Below are 27,539 nucleotides of genomic sequence, written 5' to 3'. Positions count from 1 at the left end.
GAACGAGGGTGCCGGAGGGAACTCGCGGGGAATCACGTGACGCCGCATCACTCCGACGTGGCGTCGATGTCACGTGATTCCCCACGGGGTCACTTCCGGGATCCTCGTTCGGCCCAAAAGGAACTTTTGGCCAGCTTGGGGAGGCCTCCTGACACACCCAAGCTGGCCAAAAGTTCCTTTTGGGCCGAACGAGCGTTCCGGCGTGAACCCGCGGGGAATCACGTGACGCCGCGTCACTCCGACGTGACGCCGACGTCACGTGATTCCCCGCGGGGTCGCTTCCGGGATCCTCGTTCGGCCCAAAAGGAACTTTTGGCCAGCTTGGGGGTGTCAGGAGGCCCCCCCAAGCTGGCCAAAAGTTCCTTTTGGGCTGAACGAGGGTGCCGGAGGGAACTCGCGGGGAATCACGTGACGCCGCATCACTCCGACGTGGCGCCGACGTCACGTGATTCCCCGCGGGGTCGCTTCCGGGATCCTCGTTCGGCCCAAAAGGAACTTTTGGCCAGCTTGGGGGTGAGGCTTGGGGGGTGAGGCCCCCCCAAGCTGGCCAAAAGTTCCTTTTGGGCCGAACGAGGATCCCAGAAGCGACCCCCGCGGGGAATCACGTGACGCCGCGTCACGTGCTCCTTGCAAAGTTGGTCAGAAATGGCGTCCTGACCCCGCTGGACCACCAGGGAGTTGTGGTAAGTCTTGGGGGGGGGGGGGATTAAGGAGGGTGAGGGGTTTAAATTTTTATTTGCACATATGGACATATACTCAACTCATTGAATTCTGTTTATGTCCATATTGACCGCAAATGGGACCCCCTTTGGACATATGGACATATGAACTTAAACTTTTGCTCTGCACATCCCTACCCTCTGCCTTGCAGAAGACAATTCATTGCTGCAACCCTTCACTGATATAGAGGAAGGCTTACATCATTTATTACGTTCCATCTATGAGAATTTCGAGACCTCTGCAAGGACCTCCTTGGCAGCGATCGTGGCTCTTCTCATAGCTTGGCTGCGTGCTAGCCAAATAAGGGATGATGTCCACGAAAAGTTGGCTGATATTCCCTGCAAGGCACAAAACCTTTTCGGTGATCAATTCGCAGAGACTGTTTCAAAGTTAAAAGATCAGAACTTAGCGGTACTGTCTCTGACCTTACCTATGGAGTACCATTCCACATCCAGAAAATACAACCCCACTTATAGACGTAGGTCATACCCAAGGAGTCAATTCCGGCCGTATTCCTCATTCAGAACACAGCTATTCACACAAGGTCATCTTCTTCTCAACCTTTGCTACCTCACCAACGTACCCGACAACAACGACCATCTAAACAAGGCTCAGTACCCCCACAAAAACAGCCCCCGGCTTTTTGAAGTCTGTGAAACCATCATCACTGCTACAAATTGGGGAACGTCTTCAATACTATCACAACAGTTGGGAATCCATCACTTCGGATTGATGGGTACTGCAAATCATAAAGGACGGTTACCAATTAAATTTCCTTACCACCCCATCTCTGCCTCATATACCTCATCATCAATTATGAAAAATCACATCTCAAGCCCACTCAACTGCTGCAGTTCATTGGAGCAGTGATACACACCGTACACAACAGAGCTTACCTGTTTCAGGACAGGTCTCACATCCTTTTGAGTCTCTCGTAATGCATGCACAGTCAAACACGTTCCTCTGCATGACATGTTCTCCAACTGCTAGGCCACATGGCAGCAGCCATCCATGTGGTGCCTCACACAAGGCTTCACATGCGACAACTACAATGGGGCCTCAAGAGCCAGTGGTGTCAGTACAAACAATCATTATCAACACAAGTATGAATTACCACAATCATGAAGTGGGACATTCGATGGTGGCTCACCCGCTCCAATCTCTCTATGGGTGCCCCTTTCAGGACGCCTCCTTATCAGATGATACTCACCATGGATGCCTCCAGGAAGGGTTGGGGAGCACACCTAACCAACCTAAAGACTCAAAGTTTATGGTGCCCCGAGGAATCAAAACTACATATAAATCTCCTTGAACTTTGGGCGATATGGAAAGCACTCCAAACCTTCACTCACTTGGTGGGGAAGCGACTCATGATTTATATGGACAACCAAGTCACCATGTTCTACATAAACAAAGAAGGTGGGTCCAGTTCATGGACTCTCTGTCGGGAAGCCCTCCGCATTCTCCACTGGGCAGATACGATGAACATATCTCTCCAGGCACCTACTTGCCAGGTCTAGACAATACTATGGCGGACCGCCTCAGCAGAATCTTCCATCTACACGAATGGATGCTCAATTGACAGGTGGAGAAAGCTCTCTTTCACAAATGGGGCTATCCCATACTAGCAGTGGAGGAGTAGCCTAGTAGTTAGAGCTGTGGGCTAAGAACCAGAAGACCAGGGTTTGAGTCCTGTTGTTGCTCCTTGTGACCTTGGGCAAGTCACTTTACCCTCCTTTGCCTCAGGTACAAACTTAGGGGTAGATTTTCAAAGCGTTATGCATGTAAGATATGTGCGTAACACCTGAAAACCTACCCCTGCGCGCACCGAACCCTGAAAACCTACACCTACGCGCGTAACCCCCGAAAACCTACCCCTGCGCGCTCCAAGCCTATTTTGCATAGGCTCGGCGGCGCGCGCAAGCCCCGGGATGCGCGTATGTGCCGGGGTTTTAAAAAATGGGTGGTCCGGGGCGTGGCGGGGCCAGGGGCGTTCCCAAGTCCTTGGCACAGCGGCTGTGCCGGAGGTTCGCACGCCGGCAGCTGGTCGGTGTGTGTATGTTACGCCTGCCAAAAAAGAAATTCCCTCCAAGGCCGCTCTGATTTCGGAGCAGCCTTGGAGGGAATGGGGAAAGCCATCGGGGTTCCCCTAGGGCTCGGCATGACCAAGGTTCACATGTGTGCACCCCCTTGCATGCGCCGACCCCAGATTTTATAACATGCACGCACTGTTATAAAATTGGGTGTACATTTGTGCGCGCCGGGTAGCCGGCACAAATGTACCCCGTGCGCGCGTATTATTTAAAATCGGCCCCTTAGATTGTAAGCCCTCTGGGGATAGGGAAATACCTCCAGTACCTGAATGTAATCCACTTTGAAGTGCTGAAAATAGTGCAAAAAGCAGAATATAAATCCAAATTAAAAAAAAAAACTAGACCTCTTTGCGACAGTGGACAATCGTCAAGTTCTTCAGTTTTGCTCTATTTATCCCAGCAAACTTCGATACGCTCCAGATGCGTTTCTCATTCCATGGACGGAGGGCCTCCTATATGCATACCCTCCCATTCTGCTTATTTCAAGAACAATCCAAAAGTGTATTCAAGATGTAGCAGACATGATTCTAATAGCTCCAGCATGGCCAAGACAGCCATGGTATGCCTATCTCCTTCGTCTATCCATAGCCTCCCTGATTCACCTAGGGGCCAACCCAGACCTATTAATGCAAGAGGGAAGTGATCTTCTCCACCCATTGCATCATTCCCTCCACCTAATGGCATGGAGATTGAAAGGCAAATATTAAGTCACCTTGCACTTCCAAGTCACATAGAAGATGTGCTTATTTCTTCCAGAAAGTCTTCCACCAGATGTAATTACCAAGGAAAGTGGCACTGTTATTCACAGTGGGGCAGATTTTCAAAGGGGTACGCGCGTAAGATACGCACGTACCCCCCAAAAACCTGCCCCAAGCTCCCCCTGCCCCAAGCTCCCCCTGCCCCAAGCTCCCCCTGCACGCGCTGAGCCTATAGGCTGCCAGCTCGCGCAAAGCCTTGGGACATGCGTAAGTCCCGGGGCTTTCCTGGAGGGGGGGGCGTGTTGGGGGCATGTCGGGGGGGGGGGGGCGTGTTGCGGCCGGCCTGGCGCGCGCAAGTTACGCCTGCCTTGGGCAGGTGTAACTTTTGGAATAAAGGTAGGGGGGGGGGAATTAGTTAGGGCAGGGGGTGGGTTAGGTAGGGCAAGGGAGGGGAAGGTGGGGGGAAGCGGAAGGAAAGTTTGCTCTGAGGCAGGCTGCCGATTTTGCACAGCCTTGCGCGCGCAGACCCCGGATTTTAAAAGATACGTGTGGCTACGGGCGTATCTATTAAAATCTGGCGTACTTTTGTTTGCGCGGGCGTCGTTTTTAAAAATCTACCCCAGTGGTGCCAGCATCGGAAAATTAACCCTTTCTCATTGGAAGAAACAGACATTCTTCACTACCTACATACCAGTCTGGTCTCGCTACATCATCTGTTCGTGTCCACATCAGTGCGATTGCTGCATTCCATCACACGGACAACGGGGTTCCAATTTCGCACCACCCTCTAATCTCCAGATTCATGCGAGGCTTGCTACACCTGTGACCACCAACACTGAAACTTCCAGTCCCTTGGGATTTAAATGTTGTTCTAGAACAGTTAATGCTATCTCCATTCAAACCCCTTGAAAACTCCCACATAAAATACCTGACCTGGAAAACAGTATTCCTTGTGGCGATTACATCAGCACGCAGAGTAAGCGAACTACAAGCATTAGTTCACTACTCTCCATACCTCGAATTCTTCCATGACAAAGTAACCCTTCGACCTCATCCAACCTTCTTACCCAAGGTAGTGTCTGTGTTCCATTTGAATCAAACAATCACTCTACCAATCTTCAAACCAGAGCCACATCTGCTCGACAGGGATTGCTAATTACATTCACTAGATTGCAAAAGAGCTCTGACTTACTATAAAAGGAGAATGGACTCTCAGACTAGACCTTCTCAGCTCTTCCTTTCCTTCAATCCCAATACGCCGGAACAACCAGTTTCAAAAAGAACCATAGCCAACTGGTTGTCCCAATGCATCCAATTTTGTTATACCAAACGTTTCTTAAAATTGGATAGTAGACCTAAAGCGCATCAGATTAGAACCACGGCTACATTAGTGGCCCACCTTAAACAGGTGCCACTATTAGACATTTGCAAAGCAGCAACGTGGTCTTCCTTACATACATTCAAGTTGCACTACTGTCTACACAATAACAGTCTGCTTCAGATGCTGCACTTGGTTCAGCAGACTTGTCAACCCTACAACATTGATAAGACTGTCTACCATTACATGGATGGCTCTCCTGAACATTCCTGTAAATAATAGCAGGACACCATCCATAGCTTGGGTCTCCCATACAGCATGGCTAAATCAGCCCTGCTATCGACGGGAAAAAGCAAGTTTGCTTACCGTAAACGGTGTTTCCGTAGATAGCAGACGATTTAGCCATGCGTTCCCACCCTCCTCCCTAGACAGTCAAAAAAAAAAAACAAAACTCTGGCTACTTCGTTCTACCTTGGCCACAAAGAGACTGAGGAGGAGAGGGCTGATTCGCGTGGGAACACACCGCGCAGACGCACAGAGTTCAAGCTCTGTGACTCACTGAGGGAAGCTCCGCCTTCGAAGGTCGCGATGCGCTCCCATACAGCATGGCTAAATCATCTGCTATCTACGGAAACACCGTTTATGGTAAGCAAACTTGCTTTTCTCTCCTCAACTACTTTGACATTCCTACTGTAAGAAATAGTCATTTTTAACAGTCTCCCTTCTTATATTCAGATGGAGTTTTATCGTCTTTGCTTGTTTTACTTTGCTCCTGTCTTCACTGTCTTCAAGTGTTTATCTCTGTGTTATCTCTTTCCTGGAAGCTGATTTATACAAGATGTGCTGAGATATGTGTTTGTTCAAGTGCTGTGCGCCATAATCCAGACTTTCTGAGAGTGCTAGACTGCGAGGGGTCCTATTATGAGAATTTTCTGTGACAAATGCATTAATAAGGAACATTTAACAAAATTTTGGTCCATATGTGCTTCCCCTTTTTCCAGCTTCCATTTTACGCCGACCAAAAGAAAATCTAGAATTTTCATCACCATTTTAAAAACAGGCAGGGGAATAGTGTCACATCATAAAAATGAAGCAGATCCACCGAGGAATTCTATGCTAATGGATTCGTCTATTCATTAGGCAGGTTTTGTTCATCAGCAGAGCGGTGCCCTTAAGATATACAAATGAAAGATTAATGAGTTGAAGGAATCAAGATGAATTCAAGAGATAGTCAAATCATTTTATAACTAATTACTCAGCCACAAGGAAGCAATCAAAATTCAACACCGATTTCTCTCCCGACTACAGCAAAAAACGACCAGCTTTAAAGCGTCTGATGATCCTGGTGCTCCTCCTAAGGGCAGGCAAACCGGTTTATGTCTCCACCTGGATGGTTACTCGCCAAAATCAATGTCTGGCTGTTGCTTGTTGGCCTATGTAAAACTAATTGGTGGATTGGGTTACATTCATAGTAACTGGTGTTGAAAATGAAGTTGGATGAGTTCCTAGAGGCTTGCGCTATTACCGAATATTCATTTTCTATGGAAATTTTAATTGCAGGGACTGGTCCAACAATTTGCTTTGATCTTGTGCTTGGGGTAAAACGAAAGCTCCTTTCTTGTGCAGCATTTCAAACATATACTTTATGTCGGAACAAAGTAACAGAATAGATGACTGCAGTGTGGTGACCTGGCCAGCTGTGACCTTGGAAACAGCCCTGAGAAATAAGGAGGCAGATTCTGGCGCTTTCCTTAGGTGCAGCTTATTTATAGTAGAGATGTGTATCGTGTGATCGATCGTCTTAACGATCGATTTCGGCTGGGGGGGGGAGGGAATCGGATCGTCACGGTTTTGTTTTTCTAAATATCGTGTAAATCATGAATCGGGGGAGGGCGGGAAAACCGGCACATTAAAACATCCCTAAAACCCACCCCGACCCTTTAAAATAAATCCCCCACCCTCCAGAACCCCCCCCCCAAAATGTCTTAAATTACCTGGGGTCCAGTGGGAGGGTCCCGTTGTGATCTTCCACTCTCGGGCGTCGGGCGCGTTGATAGAAAATGGCATATGACAGGGCAAAGGTAGCACCGGCGCCATTTTCTATCAATGCGCCCGACGCCCGAGAGTGGAAGATCACAACGGGACCCCCCCACTGGACCCCAGGTAATTTAAGACATTTTGGGGGGGTTCAGGAGGGTGGGGGATTTATGTTAAAGGGTCGGGGTGGGTTTTAGGGATGTTTTAATGTGCCGGTTTTCTCGCCCTCCCCTTCCCCTGATTTACGATTTTTGACGATAAATCGGGGGAATTCCTATTAAATATCGCCTCTAACGATTTTTGACGATTAAAAATATATCGGACGATATTTTAAATCGTCAAAAAACGATTCACATCCCTAATTTATAGTGAAAAAGCCAAAATCAAACAAATAATGCAGCTTGCATTAACTTCAGGTGGCTCACAGTCCATAAACATAGCGGGTCTTTGCGCAGGCTGGGTCTTTGCCTGCTTCTCGGATCCTCTTAACCTTTCTGGGCCATGCATACGCGGGTATATTGTGGGAAATAGATACCCACGATTTATGAAATACTGTGGTAAACTATGCGCGGTCATATACGTGCATATCTGAAAGTTTGAATGTTATCCTCATAGTCTTTTAATTAAAAGTTTTACTGCTAAGTAAATGGTCTTTTCCTGTATGCAGAATTTCAACAGTTCACCGGAAGTTCTGGAAGGAACCATGTTAGCAAGAGTTACAAATGATCCCAAGCTCAATGGATCAAATAATGGATCAAATAATTGATTATGACTGGCTGTGATGGCACAAATGACAGCAGAAACGCTTCAGGAAGCAATCAGATTTCATCCTGTTTGGGGTAATTTGTGGTAGTGTTCTGGACATTACAAGGGTTCTCCAAGGGACTCAAGAGCAGCTTAAAGAATTGAAAAAATTAATGACTTGATGACAAAATGTTCAATTGCTTTGATTAGTTTTGGAAAGGTGATCAAGAAATAAATTAGTCTGGATAGGGTGAACATTACTATTTGAGTTGCATACTTAAAAATATTGCATATTAGACAGAGCAAACAGCTTTATTTAAGGAATATTTTTAACTGGAACATACTTCCTTTGGATGATCTCAAACACATCAGTGCCATTGATTGCAATCTGAATACAGGGCTAATGCAAGGGTAGTACGAAGCTTTGGCAAATCTTCAGTCTTGCACCCGCCCACTCCTGCCACTAACTTTCAAGTCAATAATTCCCCCCACTTCACTCCTGAGATTTTGATAATTAAAAAGAACAGTCATGAAGACCACCCATCCATCACTGGATATAGGGAGTTCAGTTTATGTGGATAAATAACAATGTTCCCTGATAAAGGGGCTCTTTGAAAAAATAGTGGGGCGGATTTTAAGAGCCCTGCTCGCGTAAATCCGGGCGGATTTACGCGAGCAGGACCCTGCGAGCCGGTGCGCCTATTTTACATAAGCCTACCGGCGCGCGCAGAGCCCCGGGACTCGCGTAAGTCCCGGGGTTTTCCGAGGGGGGCGTGTCGGGAGCGGGCCCGATCCGCGCGGCGTTTTCGGGGCGGGACGTAGCGTTTCGGGGGCGGGTCCGGGGGCATGGCCGCGCCCTCCGGACCCGCCCCAGGTCGCGTCCCGGCGCGCTAGCGGCCCGCTGGCGCGCGGGGATTTATGTCTCCCTCCGGGAGGCGTAAATCCCCCGACAAAGGTAAGGGGGGGGGGTTAGACAGGGCCGGGGGGGTGGGTTAGGTAGGGGAAGGGAGGGGAAGGTGAGGAGAGAGCAAAAGAAAGTTCCCTCCGAGGCCGCTCCGATTTCGGAGCGGCCTCGGAGGAACGGAGGTAGCTGCGCGGCTCGGCGCGCGCCGGCTATACAGAATCCATAGCCTTGCGCGCGTCGATCCCGGATTTTAGCGGATACGCGCGGCTCCGCGCGTATCCGCTAAAATCCAGCGTACTTTTGTTTGCGCCTGATGCGCCAACAAAAGTACGCCAAATCGCGCGTTTTGAAAATCTACCCGAGTATGTTTATATTCTCCCTTTGAGAACTGCTGCAAAGCCTGCAAGCTAGTGCTTACAATGCGCTGCAGCGTTAAAACGGAGGCGCTAATGAGCTGCAGCGTTAAATAGGAGGCGCTAGGGGAAATTGTGCATCCCTAGAGCCTCCTTGGTATTGGGTGCCCAGGAGAAGCGGCTGTGCCGCGGGTTAGGAAAATGGATGCTCGTAAATTGAGCGTCTGTTATCCTGACCTGACCACCAACAAGACGTTCCTTTTTTTCATGTTACTGCTTTCTGTGGTTCCTCCAACCTAATATTGTGAGGAACCTCAGAAAAGCAGTATATTTTACTGAAAGTGGGTGGGGTATAGAGGACTGGGCTCCCAGACCTGTTTGGTTGGGTTTTTTTTTCTTCCTGTTCATGACCTAACCAGCTATATTCTTTGAAATTGGCCAGCAAGTTATCTGGGTACATGATATTCAGACATAGCCACTTAGGTTTCACTGTTATCTGAGAAGGTATCCTCTGATGACTTTATTTGAGGATACTCAGCAGAATGTTTATTCCTCTGAATATTCCTAATAATTTATCCAACTAACTTTTATTTTTTTATTTTTTATTTATACGTTTTTACATATTTAGACAACAAAAATTACATTGTCAATGAAAGGTCAAAGAAACAAAATTATTTATCCACATTAACATCTTTGGAAATATAAACAAATATATAGTTCTTTACATAATAAAGCAAATATATGACCGATAAAGGAAATATAGAGATCCAAGATTACATCAGGAGCTCAAATAGTGGAAATACTCTTTAAAAAAAAAACAGGGATTCAAACATTATCTATTTCTATAATTAACCCCAACAGATTAGGTAGCATTCAAAACAACCATATGAGAATGAGACTCAACAAAAGAGCGCAATTGAGACGGTTCAAAAAACACGTATCTAATATTATTCAATGTTACCACACATTTGCTTGGATATCATATAGTAATCACAGCGCCAAGATCTCTAACCTCTTGACACATCGAAAGAATTTTTTTCCTACGTATCTGAGTTATTCTGGTTGTGTCAGGGTATATCCATACCTTCTGACCAAGATATAACTTCTCTCTATTTCGCAGAAATAATCTCAGTATTAAGTCTCTGTCCGATGGAAATACAAAAGAGACAAGCAGAGTTCCTCTGTATTCAATTTGTTCCTCCGATGGTTGCTCAATCAAGTCGGATAAGTTTCCAATTTCCAATGGATGCCTTGTTACTATATTCTGTGGTTCATTCCCCTCTATTTTATTTGCATTCAGAAAATATATCTTTGCTATCGGTGGAATTGCTTCTTGGGGTAACAGTAGTGCTTCCATTAGATATTTTCTAAATTGCTCTTCAGGCAATACTATCTTTATATTTGGGAAATTCAATACTCTTAAATTTCTGTACTTCATCTCATTTTCAGTACTTTCCAGTTTTCTTGAGTTAGCCAATTCTCCTTGCATTAGTCCATCTTGACCCTTCTGAAACTGGGAAACTTGAGATTCCAATTCACTGATTTTATTAGTATGAGACAATAATACTGGGTCTATTTGATGAACATGCTGTTGAGTTTCAGTCATTATTATAGATAAAGTAACAGTTGACGCTTCTAAAGAAATCAATGCCTTCCAAACATTTTCCAAGGTAATTTCGTATTTTTTGGTTGTACTCAAAGCAGAAATATTTGTGCTTACCACACCCTCCTGACAGCATTCTTTCCCCGACTAAATTAAACTGTATGGGTATGATATAAAATCAATTGTCAATCTTCAACATTACATCATATTTACAAATCCATAAATAGCTACAACCGTGTAGTCTATATTAAATGGAGATGGGAAACCTCATAAAAATGGCTGGCTTTTGCATGAAAGCCCAAAGATTGCCAACTGTGAAATTTTTACAGTTACTAGTAAAGTTGAGACTGTAATTCACAGATACTATAATCATCGGTTTCCACCTCCGGTAACTTTTGAAGCCACTTTTTTTTTTAATTTTTGATTAGAATAGCTTTTAGGCAGAAAGAGGAACTTATCGTAGCAGGACTTTAACAATTTTGGGAACCGCACAGCCCGACACGGCTCGTGTTTCTTTCGGCTTCTTCAGGGGCAAGTAGTGCAGCACGTTTTGAATGTCTGCCAAGTTACTGAGGGCCTTATTTACCTGCGAAGGTAGCGCACGTCTACGCTACCTAAATCGGGGCAGATTCGGCCCCGGAAGAGGAGGAGTCGGGGCATCACCGGGGCCGACTCCGCGAAGATGCCATGGATGGCGAAAAGGTAAGGGCCTTTTCGCATCCTATTTCACGCCCAATAGCTACACCTTCTATGGTGGCGCTGTTGGGTGCGAAACCAGCAGCAATCGCACCATGGCGGTGCGATCGCTGCCGGCTAGCACAGGACCGCCCCCCACTTCGACCCCCGCCCCCCATTAGTGCAGTTTTCTAAAGTATCGCAGGCCTGCGATACTTTAGAAAATGAGGCCCTTAGTCTGCTACTGGGTCACAGCTTATAGCGCGCAAGTTATTCCTAACTTTTGAACAAAGGTAGGCAGCGGGATTTAGGTAGGGCTGGGGGGTGGGTTAGATAGGGGAAGGGAGGGGAAGGTGGGGGGAGCAGTTGAAAAGTTCCCTCCGAGGCCACTCCGATTTCGGAGCGGCCTTGGAGGGAACGGAGGCAGCCTGCGTGTCTCGGCGCGCGGAAGTTGCACAATTGTGCACCCCCTTGCATGTGCCGACCCTGGATTTTATAACATGCGTGCAGCAGCGCACGCATGTTATAAAATTGGGCGTAGATTTGTTCGCGCCGGGTTGCGCAAACAAATCTGCACCCGCGCGCAGGTTTAAAATCTGCCCCATTGTGTGCTTGGTTTTTGAGTGTGCTTTTTAAGCACACAAACCCTTTTACGCGCTTAACTTGGTGCACAGTTTGTGTGTGCGCCTTGCTGCACTTTCTTCTAGGTGCTTATTTTTTGGTTGCATTTCATTTTTGAGCGCGAGCCATTCCGACGCACATTTTCCACAGTGATGGCACCGGTAAGCAAGAAGCCTAAGCGTCTTCCTATTTGTGTTGCCTGTCATACTAGGGCTTCTCAGCCTGACCTGGCTTCTAACCTGTGTCAGCGCTGCTCAGACGCTCAGGGAGAGTTGTCTTCCTCAGATTTTGCTAAGCCTGACTCTTCCCATTCTGATGATGGGTTGGTTACGGCCTTGACTAGGGGGATGCCAGATCCTGGTTCTCCCTTGACTGGATCCTCCAATGGAGAGGGAAGTTCTGTGGGATCAACTCCAGTTCCTTCTGGGCTTGGTCTCGACCCGGCTGCTTTTTCTTGGGTGGAATTTTTTTCAAGGCTTACAAACCTTTCTTCAGGTGCAGTCCTCTGCTTCCCCCATTCTTGTCTGGTCGGACCCTCAGCTGATGGCTCCTCCCTCTTCCATTTCTATGCTTAACCATCGGGGCTCGCCTCGGCTCCCTGTGGGTGTTCTCGTCAGGAATCTGGATGGCACTGTTGATGAGGTTGATCCCGATTCCCTGGAAGATGGGGAAATTCCTCCAGGGCTGGAACTGTACCGAACCATTTGCATTTTTTTCCTAGAGATGAATTGCCGGCCCTGATTTTCCAAAACCTTGAAATAGCTGGGTGTTCCTGATTCGGATGCTATGTCAGGGCCTAGGAAGAATCCCATTTTGGTTTCCTTACGTAAAGCCTCTTGTTTTTTCCAGGAATTGATTGATCTGGAATGGGATGCCTCAGAGGCAAATTTTAAAGGGGGTTGGATATTGGAAGGCCTGTACCCCCTGGATCCAGCTGTGTGAGAGCATTTGCATTTTCACAAAGTGGATGCTCTGGTATGTGCTGTGTCTAAGTGGATGACTATCCCCGAAGAGGGAGGAGTGGCCTTGAAGGATGTACATGATAGAAGGACTGAGGCTATTCTTAAGCAAGCCTTTGAAGCAGTGGTGATGAATTTATAGATTGCCTCCTGTTGGCCCTAGTGGCAAGATCTTGTCTGCTTCTCTCTTAGGAGGTTGATAAGTCTGGAGGGAATTCCAGAGTGGTTCTGGAGCCTGCTGCTGCCTTTTTAGCAGATGCAGGCTGTCATTTGGTGTAGATCTTGGCCAGAGGAGTGGCTTTGGTGATAGTGCCCAGGAGACAACTCTGGTTGTGAAATTGGTCAGCTGACACAGCTTCCAAAGCTAATCTTATCAAGACACCCTCCAAAGACTAACTCTTGTTTGGGAGCGAGTTGGAGAAACTGGCCAGTAAGTGGGTGAGTCTCTGGGGTCTCGGTTGCCAGAGGATAAGAAATAGTTACATTGTCCCTTTGGTATGAGGGGTCATTTCCAGGGTTCCAGGCGTTTTCGTCCCTACAGAGGGATGACCTTTCAGTGGACACGGCCTTTTGGTAGGTCTCAGACCTTTCACCCCCAGCAGCCCAAGAGAGGAGCGGGCTCGGGTGGTGGACCTTCCAGAGCTTCCCAATGAAGGTATGCCGACCCATCTTTCAGAACAGGAAATTAGGGATATCTCTCTGTCTTTTATTGGAGGTGGGTTGAGAACACATTGGATCATTGGGTTCTGGAGGTGATACGTGAAGGGTATGCACTGGAATTTCACAGTATTCCTTGGGACATGTTCATGGTGTCCCCTTGCCACTCGCTGCAGAAGAATCAGGCAGTGGAGTTCACGCTTCAAAGGCTCCTCAGACTGAGGACTGTGGTTACGGTGCCACATATCAAAAAAGTATGGGGCAATATTCCATTTATTTTATTTATTTATTTATTTATTTTATTTATTTAACATTTTTCTATACCGAACTTCATGACAAGCTTCATATCAGGCCGGTTTACATCAAACTTGGGGGTTAACTTAACAAAAAACCATATAACAAGAAGGCCGAAGCGCAGGTACAAATAACAGGGGGAATGAACTTGGAGGCTAGAATAGCCAGGAAATAAAGGACAGAAAAAACTGGAGAATAAACATGAATGGATATGCAATTACTGGGTTGGACATTTAGTCTATTGAGCTAGATGAAAGCTATGTTGCGATGTTATGTTTGAGGGAAGGCTTGGACAAAAAGCCAAGTCTTGAGTTTTTTCCGGAAAGGAGGGCTTCTTTCATCCCATCTTGGATCTCAAGAGGGTCAGCCATCACTTGAAGGTGACTCATTTTCAAATGGAAATCTTACGCTCTGTAATAACGATGGTGCAGTTGGGGGAATTTCAAACCTCCTTGGATCTGTCAGAGACTTACCTTCATATTCCCATCCAATTGGAACACCAACACTTTCTACGCTTTGCGGTGTTGGGGTGCCATTATCAGTTTTGGGCGCTGCCGTTTGGTCTAGCCACTGCTCCCAGAACATTTTCCAAGATTATGATGGTGGTAGTGGTGGCCTTGTGAAAATAAGGAATCTTGGTGCATCTGTATTTGGACAACTGGCTGATTCGAGCCAAGTCTCAGGAAGAGAGCCGCCTGGTGACACAAGGTGATCTCCTTATTGTAGGAGCTCGGTTGAGTGGTGAATCTGACCAAAAGCAATCTTCGTTGGAGTATCTGGGGGTCCGGTTCAACACGGGCAGGACAGTTTTCCTAACAGAAGTTTGGATCCAGAAATTGATGCACTCAGTGAGCACCATATTCCCGATGGTGTGGTCCTACCTACAGGTAATCAAATTGATGGTAGCTACCCTGGAAGTGGTGCCATGGACAAGGGTGCATATGTGTTCTTTTCAGCATCCTTTTCAGCACTCTCTGCTCTCTGTGTCAGGATTTTGCAGTTTGGCTCCACTTGCTGATGGATATCTGCTCCTGCCTCTAATGGTGGTTACAGGAGGATCATCTGAGAAATGGAGTTCCCTTGTCCTCTATGGCCTGATTGGTACCCATGACAGATGCGAGTCTCCATGGTAGGGGGGGCTCACTGGAGTTAATGGTCCAGGAGTGCAGGAATGCCAAAAGGTTCCGCTGAAACATCAATCACCTGGCTGGCATGCTTGCAGTTCAGCCACAGGCTGCGGAATTAAGCGGTTTGTGTGATGTCGGATAACACAATGACGGTGGACTATATCAATTGCCAGGGAGGAACCAAGAGCCAGCAACTGTTGCAGGAAACAGACCAGCTGATGAAATGGGTGGAAGGTCATCTGCATATGATCTTGGCCTCTCATATTGCAGGAAAAGACAACACTGTGAACCTGGAAGATGTAGTAGGCCAGATTAACAAATTAAAGAGTAGCAAATCTCCTGGACTGGATGGTATGCATCCCAGAGTTCTGAAGGAACTAAATAATGAAATTTCAGATTTATTAGTTAAAATTTGTAACCTATCATTAAAATCATCCATTGTACCTGAAGTCTGGAGGGTGGCCAATATAACCCCAATATTTAAAAAGGGCTCCAGGGGTGATCCAGAAAACTATAGTCCAGCGAGCCTGACTTCAGTGCCAGGAAAAATAGTGGAAACTATCCTAAAGATCAAAATCACAGAGCATATAGAAAGACATGGTTTAATGGAACACAGTCAGCATGGATTTACCCAAGGGAAGTCTTGCCTCACAAATCTGCTTCATTTTTTGAAGAGGTTAATAAGCATGTGGATAAACGTGAACTGGTAGATAGAGTGTATTTAAATTTTCAGAAGGCTTTTGACAAAGTCCTGCATTAGAGGCTTCTAAGAAAACTAAAAGATCATGGGATAGGAGGCAATGTCCTTTCGTGGATTACAAACTGGTTAAAAGACAGGAAACAGAGAGTAGGATTAAATGGTCAATTTTCTCAGTGGAAAAGGGTAAACAGTGGACTGCCTCAGGGATCTGTACTTGGACCGGTGCTTTTCAATATATGTATAAGTGATTTGGAAAGGAATATGATGAGAGAGGAAATCAGATTTGCAGATGATACAAAATTATTCAGAGTAGTTAAATCACAAGCGGATTGTGATAAATTGCAGGAGGACCTTGCGAGTCTGGAAGATTGGGCATCCAAATGGCAGATGAAATTTAATGTGGACAAGTGCAAGGTGTTGCATATAGGGAAAAATAACCCTTGCTGTAGTTACACGATGTTAGGTTCCATATTAGGAGCTACCACCCAGGAAAAAAGATCTAAGCATCATAGTGGATAACACATTAAATTGTCAGCTCAGTGTGCTGTGGCAGTCAAAAAAGCAAACAGAATGTTAGGAATTATTAGAAAGGAAATGGTGAATAAAATGGAAAATGTCATAATGCCTCTATATCGCTCCATGGTGAGACCGCACCTTGAGTACTGTGTACAATTATGGTCACCGCATCTCAAAAAAGATATAGTTGCGATGGAGAAGGTACAGAGAAGGGTGACCAAAATGAAAAAGCTAAGAAGGTTAGGACTGTGCAGCTTGAAGAAGAGATGGCTGAGAAGGGATATGATAAAGGTCTTTAACTTCATGAGAGATCTAGAACAGGTAAAATGTACATATTTATTACCTGACTTTGTACTGTGAATCAGTTATTTACTTTTTCAGATAATAGAAGGACTAGGGGGCACTCCATGAAGTTAGCAAGTAGCACATTAAAACTAATCAGAGAAAATTGTTTTTCACTCAGTGCACAATTAAGCTCTAGAATTTGTTGCCAGAGGATGTGGTAACAGCATTTAGTGTAGCTGGGTTTTAAAAAGGTTTGGATAAGTTCTTTGAGAAGACCATTAACTGCTATTAACCAAGATGACTTAGGGAATAACCACTGCTATTACTGGCATCAGTAGCATGGGATCTAATTAGTGTTTGGGTACTTGCCAGGTACTTGTAGCCTGGATTGGCCACTGTTGGAAACAGGATGCTGGCTTTGATGGACCCTTGGTCTGACCCAGTATGGCAAGTTCTTATGTTCTTATGACTTTCTCAGCAGGAAGAGTGTGGACCCAGGAGAGTGGGTGTTGTCAGCCGAGGCATTTCAGCTGATTGTAGATCGCTGGCGCTTTCTGTTCCTAGACCTGCTGGTGACTTCCCGAAATGCGAAGGTTCCTTGCTTCTACAGTTGCAGGAGAACTCCATGGTCCCTGGGAATAGATGCTTTCTCACAGGTCTGGCCGAAAGACAGATTTCTTTATGCCTTTCCTCTGTGGCCCTTGCTGGGCAGGATAATTCGCAAGATCAAAGGCCACAAGGGGCTAGTACTCCTAGTGGCACTGGACTGGCCCAGACATCCGTGGTAAATGAATTTGCAATGACTCCTGGTGGAGGCCCCTCCCTTTGTCTTCTGCCGCACATGGATCTGCTTCAGCAGGGACTGGTTTTTCATGAAGATCTGACTCAATTCTGTCTTATGGTTTGGCCCCCTGAGAGGGGGTTATTCCTCTGCAGTGATTGCCACTTTACTCTGCACTCACAAGTTCTCCACTTCCTTGGCTTATGTGCAGGTTTGGAGAGTTTTTGAGGCCTGCTGTGAGGAGCGGGGTGTTCTTCCTCTTCAGTTAAGATCCCGCTCATTCTGGATTTTTTGCAGGATGGATTGAATAAAGGCTTGGCCCTTAATTCCTTGAAGGTGCAGGTTACGGCTCTTGCCTGTTTCAGAGGCCTGGTGAATGGTGTTTACTTGTCGTCTCATCCTGATGTGGCCTGTTTTTTGAAGGGAGTAAAGCAACTAAGGCCTCTCTTGAAGTTACCAGTTCCATTATGGAGTCTTAATTTGGTGCTGGACTTTTTTTCAGGCCCTACTTTTTGACCACTTCATAGCCTTCCTTAGGTTGTTGACTTTGAAGACTGTGTTCCTGGTGGCAAACTGGCAATATGTTCTGTGCGTCGGATTTTCTGAGCTGCAGGCCTCATCTTGCTGGGAGCCATTCCTTCGGGTGACTCTGGGGGTGTAAAGCTGCGTACTGTTCCATCCTTCTTGCCCAAGATATTCTCGGACTTTCATTTGAATCAGTCCATCTCCTTGCCATCTCTGGATAATGTCAGGGATACAGAGGAGTTTCACCTTTTGTGCTCCTTGGATGTTAAGCATCTTGTTGGGCGGTATCTGGAGGTCTCTGAGTCTTTTGAAAAGATGGATTGCCTGTTTATTTTCCATGGCAGGGGTAAGCAGGGTGATCCAGCTTCAAGGGCTACCATAGCTCATTGGATTAAGGAGGTGGTCACGGCCGCATATGTGGATGCTGGAAAGCCGTTGCCTACTTAGGTTAGGGCTCATTACACTAGGGCTCAGGCAGTGTCATGGGCAGAGGTTAGTTTGTTGTCTCCCATTGATCTCTGCCGAGCTGCGACATGGTCCTTCTTACACACTTTTCCCAGGTTTTATCATATGGATGTGCAGGCCCAGAAGGATGCAACCTTTGCACATGTGGTATTGACTGGTCTGTGGGAAGCCTCCCATCCTGTTGGGGAGCAGCTTTGGTACATCCCACTGGTCCTGAGCCCATCTGGCTACACGCTAGGAAATGGAGAAATTACTTACCTGATAATTTCGTTTTCCTTAGTGTAGACAGATGGACTCAGCTTCCCTCTCTCAGCTGCTGCATGAGTGTGTCAATAGGCCTCCTGTGGGGCTCTGGATCCCAAGAGATTACTGGTAATTGTTCATACAGGCCCTAGGTTGGGGTACCTAGAATCTTATGTGAGTTCAATGTTTATGGTTGGTTGAGTACAGTTTTGGTTATCTGTTTTTTTTTTAATCAAGTTTTTTGCTGGTCTGTCCACAGTTGCTTTTGAAGAGAATACTGGCAGGCTGGGGTCACTGCAGGGTTATATATACTGTGACGTCAGCTTGCTTTGTCTCCACCTGCTGGCAGGGGAGCATAAACCCACTGGGCTGAGTCCATCTGTCTACACTAAGGAAAACAAAATTATCAGGTAAGTAATGTCTCCATTATCTTCACAAAGAAAAAGTTTGCTCTGAACTTATTCTCTGCTAAAAGGACCCAATTCACAATGCACCGTTATCCATTTGATGCTACATTTTATACATTTCTCTCTTACTTAATTTACTAAGGCTTTTTTTTCCCCATTCTGCATTTATGGGAAAAAAAAGCTTAGCAAATTAGGCTCAATGTTTTAAGTAATGGCAGGAAGACAAAAGGGCAAATGGAAGCCAAGTGTAAGCATCTTCCACATTGTTAGCGCTAAGCAGAAGGAAACCCTGAAAATTCAATAAATCTAGAAAGAAAGGTCCTGCAATGTATTCTTTTGCCTTTTGTGTATTAACAGGTTTTAATTTAAAAAATCTCTCAGAATTGGAATGTGGCAGAATATCCAAGGAATTAGTAAAGATTTGGATTCTATTCAATTTCTGGGAAAGTAAAGTTCAACCCCAGATGTCTGGATTAAAACCCTGGCATTTGTGTTTCTCTGGCACCGAAATACAAACGGTTCAATAGCCTACATGTATTTATTTACAAACATTTGATATTCCGCTTTTTGCCGCAGATCGACTCAAAGTGGATTATAATCACATTAAGGATTAATCATGGTTGGCAATATACAGTAGGCCATTTCAATTGAATAAAGTCTGAGGCAGAGTAGCTTAGATCTTCTAAGAAAACAAACCGGCAACCGATCCAAGATGGTTGATGGCAACAAACACAAGGAGTTGAATCGGTATAAAAATGGACTTTATTGAATCTTGGGCAAGATTCAATAAAGTCCATTTTTATACCGATTCAACTCCTTGTGTATGCTTAGATCTTCTAGTAAGCTAATTGGGGGAAGGCCTGCTTGAATAGCCAAGCCCTTACTTTTTTTCCTGGAAAGCATGGTGGCTTGGTTTCAGGTGGATGGATAGTGGAACCTCATTCCTGAGTTTGGGGGCACAGCAGCTGAAGGCTTTCAGTCTTGTGCTGATAAGTTTGGCAGCAGTCAGAAGCAAGGAGGCAAGAAGAGACTTTTGTGAGGATCGGAGCTCTCGAGGAGGGGTATGGGATGGCAGAAGATGGGAATGATACTCTGGGGTCTCTTTGTTAAGAACATAAGAAGTTTCCATACTGGGTCAAACCCATCATCCTGTTTCCACAGTGGCCAATCCAAGTCACAAGTACTTGGCAAGTACCCAAACATTAGATGGATCTCAAGCTACTAATGCCAGTAATACCAGTGGCTATTCCCTAAGACAACGTGATTAATAGCAGTTTATGGACTTCTCCTCCAGAACCTTGTCCAAATCTTTTTTAAACTCAGTTATACTAAATGCCTTTACCACAGCATCTAGCAATGAATTCCAAAGCTTAATTGTGCATTGGGTGAAAAAGAATTTTCTCCAATTTGTTTTGAATGTGCTACTTGCACTTGTATTATCTGAAAGAGTAAATAAGCAATTCAGATTTACCCACTACTATTTATCCACTACTTAATCTTGGATGTTAGCAGCGTGGGATCAATCTACTTGCCAAGATACTGGGCTTGATGGAGCCTCGATCCGACCTAGTGTGGCAATTCTTATGCTCTTAAGTTATGAGGAGAATAGATGACCATAGACAGTGCCGTAGAAATGATCTGAATATTGTTCACATTAGGGATGAGTGACATAAAGAGATTATTCAGATGGTAGGAAATAGAAAGTGGGAATTCACCTCATTAGCTAGTAATGCTCAAAGGCCACCCACAAGACAGATTTTCAGGCCTGGATTTAGGTGTGAGCAACATAGGCAGCTGCCTGAAGTGACAAAGGCACTAAATATCCCTGCCAAACAGGAGCCTGCCTCTGCTTCTTATAGGACCATGTGCCAGCACAGCTTCAAAGGGGCGCCAACGTGACGCTCTGCCTGTGCGCGTTCAAATCTTTAATTTGCTCCTGTAATAAGCATGGATGAAATATAGTTAGTTTCACACATGTAATGCGCAGTAGGAGGACGGTAAATGTGCCTGTTTTGGCTATCGCTAGAACAATACATGTACTTCCCTCAAGGGCCAGGGTCTCTCTTCGTGGTTTGGGAAGTTAGAACAATGAACCTGCGGGGTCTTGGCTGGGGGTAACAAATGACTGGAGACCGCAATCTTTATTGCTCCTCAAGTCTTTGCCATCACTAATTTTTTTTTTTTTTTGTGAATGTTTCTCCCTTCCTGATGAGAAAGGACATGAAATCCTTAGATAACACTGCTTCAAACTGAAGCAAGGAAAAAAGCGACCTGCAAATCTTTTGCATTTCCTGCCCCTGTTTTCGCCTGGAATTTAATGGGTGCCTCATGTCTTGTCTCAGCGGGGGAGGGACAACAGCTAAAAGAGGATTGGTTGAAAAATGTCACATCATTAAATCCCTGTGAAAAGAGAGCTGACTAATAGGTGAATACAGTGTATAATGGTCAAGCAGAAATGTAAATGTTTCCCTTTGCATCCCTAATTCACAAACTTCAATTCTTGAAATATTTTCATTTCATGGCAGTAACTCAGTTCTGTTAGTATTGGTGCTGACTTCTTCAAACTCGTAGATCCTCCCAGTCGTTGCAGAGTATATTTTACAGACTTTGTACTCGGCCTGTTTTATCATCTCCCCTATCTTCTTGGGAGGATGCAGTGGTGTTCTGACTGTTCCACTGTGTTTTTCTTTCAGGGAACAAGACATCCGTGCCCATAGATCCACCTTACCAAGCTCTTCCTATGAATTAAAAGCATCTGGTACATGAAGCACACAGGTATGTTTCATTACTTTGTTATGGAGGAACCTTCTCTGCCTGGTCTACATTCACTTTCACATTTGTAGATATGGAACTCAAATTTACGCAGATACAGTTGGTGTGCAAAAGTTTATGCACTCCTGGTCAAATTCGGGTAAATTTTAAAAGGAATGGGGTAGATTTTTAAAACGTACGCCCGCGCGTACTTTTGTTCACGCACCAGGCGCAAACAAGCGTACGTCGGATTTTAATAGATACGCGCGTAGCCGTGCGTATCCTTTAAAATCCGGGGTCGGCGCGGTCAAGGCTGTGCAAAATCGGCAGCCTGCGCGTGCCGAGCCGCGCTGCCTGCCTCGGCGGGAACTTTCCTTCCAACCGCCCGCACCTTCCCCTCCCTCCCCCTACCTAACCCCCCCCCCCAGCCCTATCTAAACCGCCCCCTACCTTTGTTTGACAAGTTACGCCTGCCCGAGGTTCATGCTGGAGTAACAAGCTGCCAAAATCACCATCCCTTGGATTCTGGGGAACATGATCAACCACAAAGAAACGAAAATCATCTATGGAGTGATTGGTCACCTGTCAATGAGCCAGAAGAGGGGCTTCAGAACATAATTGGCAAGGGCAACTGCGATGCTCATTCCAAATAGTTTTACCCATTTAATGGTGAAGGCAGGGGCAAATCACAATGTAGATGACCCCAGCAGATTCAGAAGAGAAAATGAAAGGATATTTTTTCTGGGTGGAAGGGGGTATAAACTCAGTGAGTGACAGTGAAAATGAAAATGTTTGGCAATTGTAACATGGCAAGTGACCAAGAAAAACTAGGAAGGGGGAATGAGAGCAGATGTCAGAGAAAAGCAAAAGATAAGAACATAAGAAACTGCCAAACTGCCATGTTGGGTCAGACCAAGGGTCTGACCCAGTTCCGAGGCAGGCGCAAAACGTAAAACAAAGATTGGGGGCTAGGGGAAGGGTAGATAAGGGGAAGGGAGGTTAGTGTAGAGGGTTGGGAAGTTCCCTCCCAGTCCGCTCCAAAATTGGAGCGGACTGGGAGGGAACTGGGGAAGGCCGCGGGCATCGGCGTGCACCCCCTTGCGCGCGCCGACCCCCAATTTTATAACATGCGGGTAGCGCGCGCACAAGTTTTAAAATCTACCCTAATCTGAACTGCTGAAAAAACACGCTAGGAAAATTTGTATTTGCAATTTATTGCCTTATCTATTAAATGAAGTTATATTAGGTGACTTAATACGTCTTACACAGTCAAAGAATTATGATATTTATGACCAAAGAATAATTGGAAAACTAATTGTCCAGGGTATTGCGTAACCTTTGCTTCTCCCATTGCAGCAGCACCCAGCAATCTAATAGAAACCTGCAAAATGCCATTCTAATCAGCATTCAAAACGGAATTAAGCAGCTTATAATTAATAGTCGTGTGCCCAGCATTGGCTTGCAAAATGGCTTTAAAAGGAGTGGGGTATGAACCCATAACATGTCGGGCATTTAGGTTTCCTTCTTTTCAAAGAGAGACCCATGAATACTGAGGCTGGCACATGTTTCCAAAATCTACTAAATTTAAGATTAGTGCTCTCCTTCTTCTCTAATGAACTCCATTTTTATATACAAGTTTGAAAAAAAATTTCACCAAAAAAAATAGGAGACCAATAATTAAATCTGATTGAATGGTTTTGAAATGCTTTAACGTTCCTTTAAAAAAGCTTTCTGGACCAGCGGTTAACGAATACATTCTGCTTTCATAGATGAAGGTCTCTACGTAACACTTGTGGTTAACCAATGATACTCAGTGGCCTTTTGCACTTAATATACCATTTTTCAACACTGTAAATTTTTCACTGGTTTATTATCTTTAGACTAGGAGACTGGGCAACTGAATAGCAGATTAAATTTAATGTGGAAAAGTGCAAAGTAATGTCAATAGAGAAAATAATCCCACCTATGCATACACAATGCTGGGTTCTGTACTGGGAGTCACTACCCAGGAAAATGACATTGGAGTCCTTGTGGACAATATTTTGAAATCCTCTGCTTAGTTAGTGGCAGCCATAAAACAAAAACCCCAAATAGGATGTCAGGAATGATCCGAAAAGGAATGAAAAATAAAATGTGAAGTATCATATTGTGCCATGGTGCGACCACACCTTGAGTTTTCTCTACAGTTCAGTTTGCCCCATCTCAGGAAAGTAGGGCTGCCAACTGGCTCCAGATTTTCAGGACATGTTGATCCAGTCCTGGTTTTATCCAATTGCATGCTGGAATTTAGTCTGATTTCCCTATTGCATTCCCTAAGAAAAGCAAGACTACAAGTGCCTGCATGCAGTGGAATAAAACCAGACCGGATCAACCTGTCCTCAAAATCTGGAACCAGCTGGGAAGCCCTACCCCTACAAGAAAAACATAGTGGAGCTAGAAAGAAATGCAGAGAAGGTTGACAGAAATAAGCAGGATGGAATATCTCTCCTGTGATGAGGCAGTGCAGGCTGAAGCTCTTCAGCTTGGAAGCGAGATGGCTGCCTGGAGGCATAATAGACGTTTATAAAATCATGAGTGGGGTGGAACAGGTAAATAGAGGATAGCTATTTACCCTTTCAAATAATAGTAAAATAAGGGGACACTCTATGAAACTAACAACCAGCACATTCAAAACAGATTTTAGAAAGTACTTTTTCACTCAGCAAACTATCAAGCTGTGGAATCTGTTGCCAGAAGACATGATCAAGGTGACTAGCATAGAAGGATTGAAAAGAGGTTTAGATGAGTTATTGTAGGAAAAATCCTTTAACACATTATTAGCCAGGTAGACTAAAGAAAGCTATTGTTATCCCTCGGAGTGAGTAAAAAGAATTACATCTACTTTATGGGATCTGCCAGGTACTTGCAACTTGAATTTGCCACTGTCAGAGACCAGGATGCTGAGCTGATTGGACCTTGATCTGACCCAGCATGGCAATTCTTATATTCTTGTGCTGAAAAGTTTAGTTGACAGTGAAGTAGTTGTCCACAGGTCTGTAGTAAAGTGTTGCTTATACCACAATGATCTGCATGGAAGAATTGTCAGAAGGAAACCTTTCTATGACCTCATTACAAAAGTTATCATTTAAAGTATGCAGAACAAAACTTTGATGTGCTTGAAACGTTTTGGAACAAAGTGCTTTGAAATGACGAAATGAAAATTGATCTGTTCAGCCACAACCACACAACTTCCATTTCTTAACAATATTTTTGACAGTTAAAATTGCTAGCTGGAAGCATTTAGAGATTATCTTTTAGCCTTCCACTTCTTTGGAAGAGTGCATTACAGATCTGCATTTTCAAATGCTCACATAGCTGCTTAGAGGAGCCCACGGTTGTTGAAAGTAGACAAAACAACAATCATATCCTGAGAGGTTAGAAGAGTCAGAATATTTGTCTCCACCTCACTAATTGTTAGTCTCCTTCATCTCTCTGTACTTTTCTTGTCTAGCTCATCACATTTGCTCTGATGTCTAGCTCATCACATTTGCTTTACTTCTATTTTTCACATTTTTTTGCTTTCCCTATTATGTTTCTCCATTTTCTTTTCTTCGCCACTCTGTTCATTTTTAGATCTCGTCTGCTTTGAAACTTTCATTCCATTTTCCCTTTATCATCAGCTTTTTCTTTCAGCTACTCCTGCTTCCTACTCTTCTTCCTCTGCCTACCTTTCTGGTCCTGGCTTTTTTTTATCTCATATCTTTTTTCATAATTCACTGTACAGGAGTGCAATGTGCTAGTGGTCAATGCACCAGTTATTTTCCATAGCTGTGATGAGTTGATTGCTCAGACTTGCTGAAAATAAAGTTGGCTATGAATGGCAAAATTATAGTTCTAATATATCGCTTGTCTGATTTAAAAGAATGATAAAAGTTTAATGGCATATTTTAATATTCTCAGTAAAAGATGCTGTTATTTCTTATACTTTAGTTTTTCCTTCTGTTTTCTTGTCCTAAGAATTTTTAATGGCTTGGCTGTTACCAGAACATATAGGGTTGTCCGCAGGGCTTTTCTGATGTTATTTATTTATCAAATTTATTTACTCCCCTTTCTGGTTTCACAAGAAATCACCTGAGGCAGTGTACAATGCACTAAAACATAAAATCATAACAAAGCAAACCAATAAAAGACAAAACCAAGGCAAACAAATATCTATGAGATCAAGAAATCCATCCCTCAACCTGACAATCCCCATTCCACCAATTCTCAACCCGTCTTCCCTCTCCCCCGAGAGCAGATTAAAAAACACCCCTTAATACATTATTCCTCTTTGTGCCCTTAACTCCTAACACAGTCTATTTCCAATCTACGAATCTGGAGAAACCCAAGTCTTTAAAAGTTTCCAAAAATAGGCATAATGCATTTCAAACTTCAAATCTGCTGGAATTGCATTCCCCATTGAAGGAGCCATTATAGAAAAAACTCTTGCTCTCACCTGAGCATTCCTCACTTCCCGATAAGATGGAACCTCAAGTAACACTGCTTGGCTAGATTGAAGGGCCTACCCTGGATGGTACCTGCTTAATTTATCCCAAATATATCTTAAAACATTACTCTCATCACCCGATAAAGTAGTGCAAAACTTTAAACTTAGCCCATGCCTTGACTAAAGGCCAATGCAGCTTAAGGAGTAGTGGGGAGGCTCTCAGCTGATGTGCCTTCCACAAAATCTCTTGGGCTGCATTGTGCTGGCCCATCTGAAGCCTCTAGATGAGCCTATCAGGTAGTCCCTCCCACAGACTAGTACAATAATCCAGGATTGAGATAACCATTGCATGTATCCTCATGTTAACTGAATATATACCCACAAAAGACTGCAACCTACTGATCATCTGGAGCTTAAAAAAGCATGAGTGCCACTGACTATACATTATGCTCAAGACTGGATAGAGCATCCACATGTATTCACAGGTCTTTAACCACCTCTGAGAAAGATACCACATCATCCTTCAACATATCTGAATTCCTGGATGGAATAAATGACAGTTTTCTGGAGCAATTGTTTCAGAGCCAACGAGAGAGGGTGCAATTTTAGATCTAATTCTCAGTGGAGCACAGGACTTGGTGAGAGAGGTAATGGTGGTGGGGCCGCTTGGCAATAGTGATCATAATATGATCAAATTTGAATTAATGACTGGAAGGGGACAGTAAGCAAATCCATGGCTCTCGTGCTAAACTTTCAAAAGGGAAACTTTGCTAAAATGAGAAAAATAGTTAGAAAAATACTGAAAGGAGCAGCTACAAAGGTAAAAAGTGAGCAAGAGGCGTGGTTGTTAAAAATACCATCCTAGAAGCACAGTCCAGATGTTATGGTAGTGGGCCCTTGAGCTGGCTAGGAGATGGAGAGAGACCACTGAAGGAAGGCCTGCAGTGGAGTCCGTAGCCGGGATGTGGATCAGAGCCAGGGGATTAGCAGGACTAAGCGGAGTCTCCTGGTGATGGAGAGTTAGATAAACTGTCCGGGTCGAGACAGGTGGAGGAGGGACGGAGTCAGAGGAAGTCTGGCATTCGTAGCAGGCAGCAGAGGTGCAAATCAAGGAAGCGGACCAGTAGTCAGGGCAGGCAGCAGACCAGTGGGATATCAGGAGCCAAGCCGAAGTCAGGAACCAAGAAGACAAGCTGAGGAAGAAGCAGGAACTGGATCAGGAACACGGAGGCAGGAGCAGGCAGGAACTGGATCAGGAATATGGAGGCAGGAGCAAGAAGGAACTTGATCAGGAACACAGGAACTGAAGAACAGCAACTAGCAACTCCGGAGAGTGAACCCTGTTGCAAGGCAAGGAACAGAAGACTGGTGCTGGGTTTAAATACTTGCCGGTGTCTGACGTCACTCAAGGGGCCGGGCCGAAGTTTCCCGCTGCGGCCCTTTTAAATTTCAGGCTCCTGTATGCGCGCACGCCTAGGGGACAACGCCACAGAGAGGTCCAGCTGCGGCCCAGTGAGGAGCGGGGAATGCCGTGAGCATCCCAGAGCCAGCAGAAGAGGAGGTGAGAGCCCGGCCATGGATTCCCATGGCCGGGATTC

General features: G+C 45.1%; 1 long non-coding RNA gene across 1 annotated transcript in view; it reads left to right on the top strand.

Moving 5' to 3' along the window:
* Positions 1 to 27,539, top strand: part of LOC115089210 — a 257,159-nt gene that overhangs the window by 191,769 nt on the left and 37,851 nt on the right. The window contains exon 7 of the long non-coding RNA XR_003856029.1: positions 21,419 to 21,500. This is a non-coding gene — a long non-coding RNA (uncharacterized LOC115089210). The remainder of the gene's footprint in view (positions 1 to 21,418; positions 21,501 to 27,539) is intronic.

Source organism: Rhinatrema bivittatum, chromosome 4 (genome assembly GCF_901001135.1).
Source record: "Rhinatrema bivittatum chromosome 4, aRhiBiv1.1, whole genome shotgun sequence".
Lineage (NCBI taxonomy): Eukaryota > Metazoa > Chordata > Amphibia > Gymnophiona > Rhinatrematidae > Rhinatrema > Rhinatrema bivittatum.
Note: the sequence above shows the minus strand (reverse complement) of the source record. Positions and strands in the feature narration are given on the sequence as shown.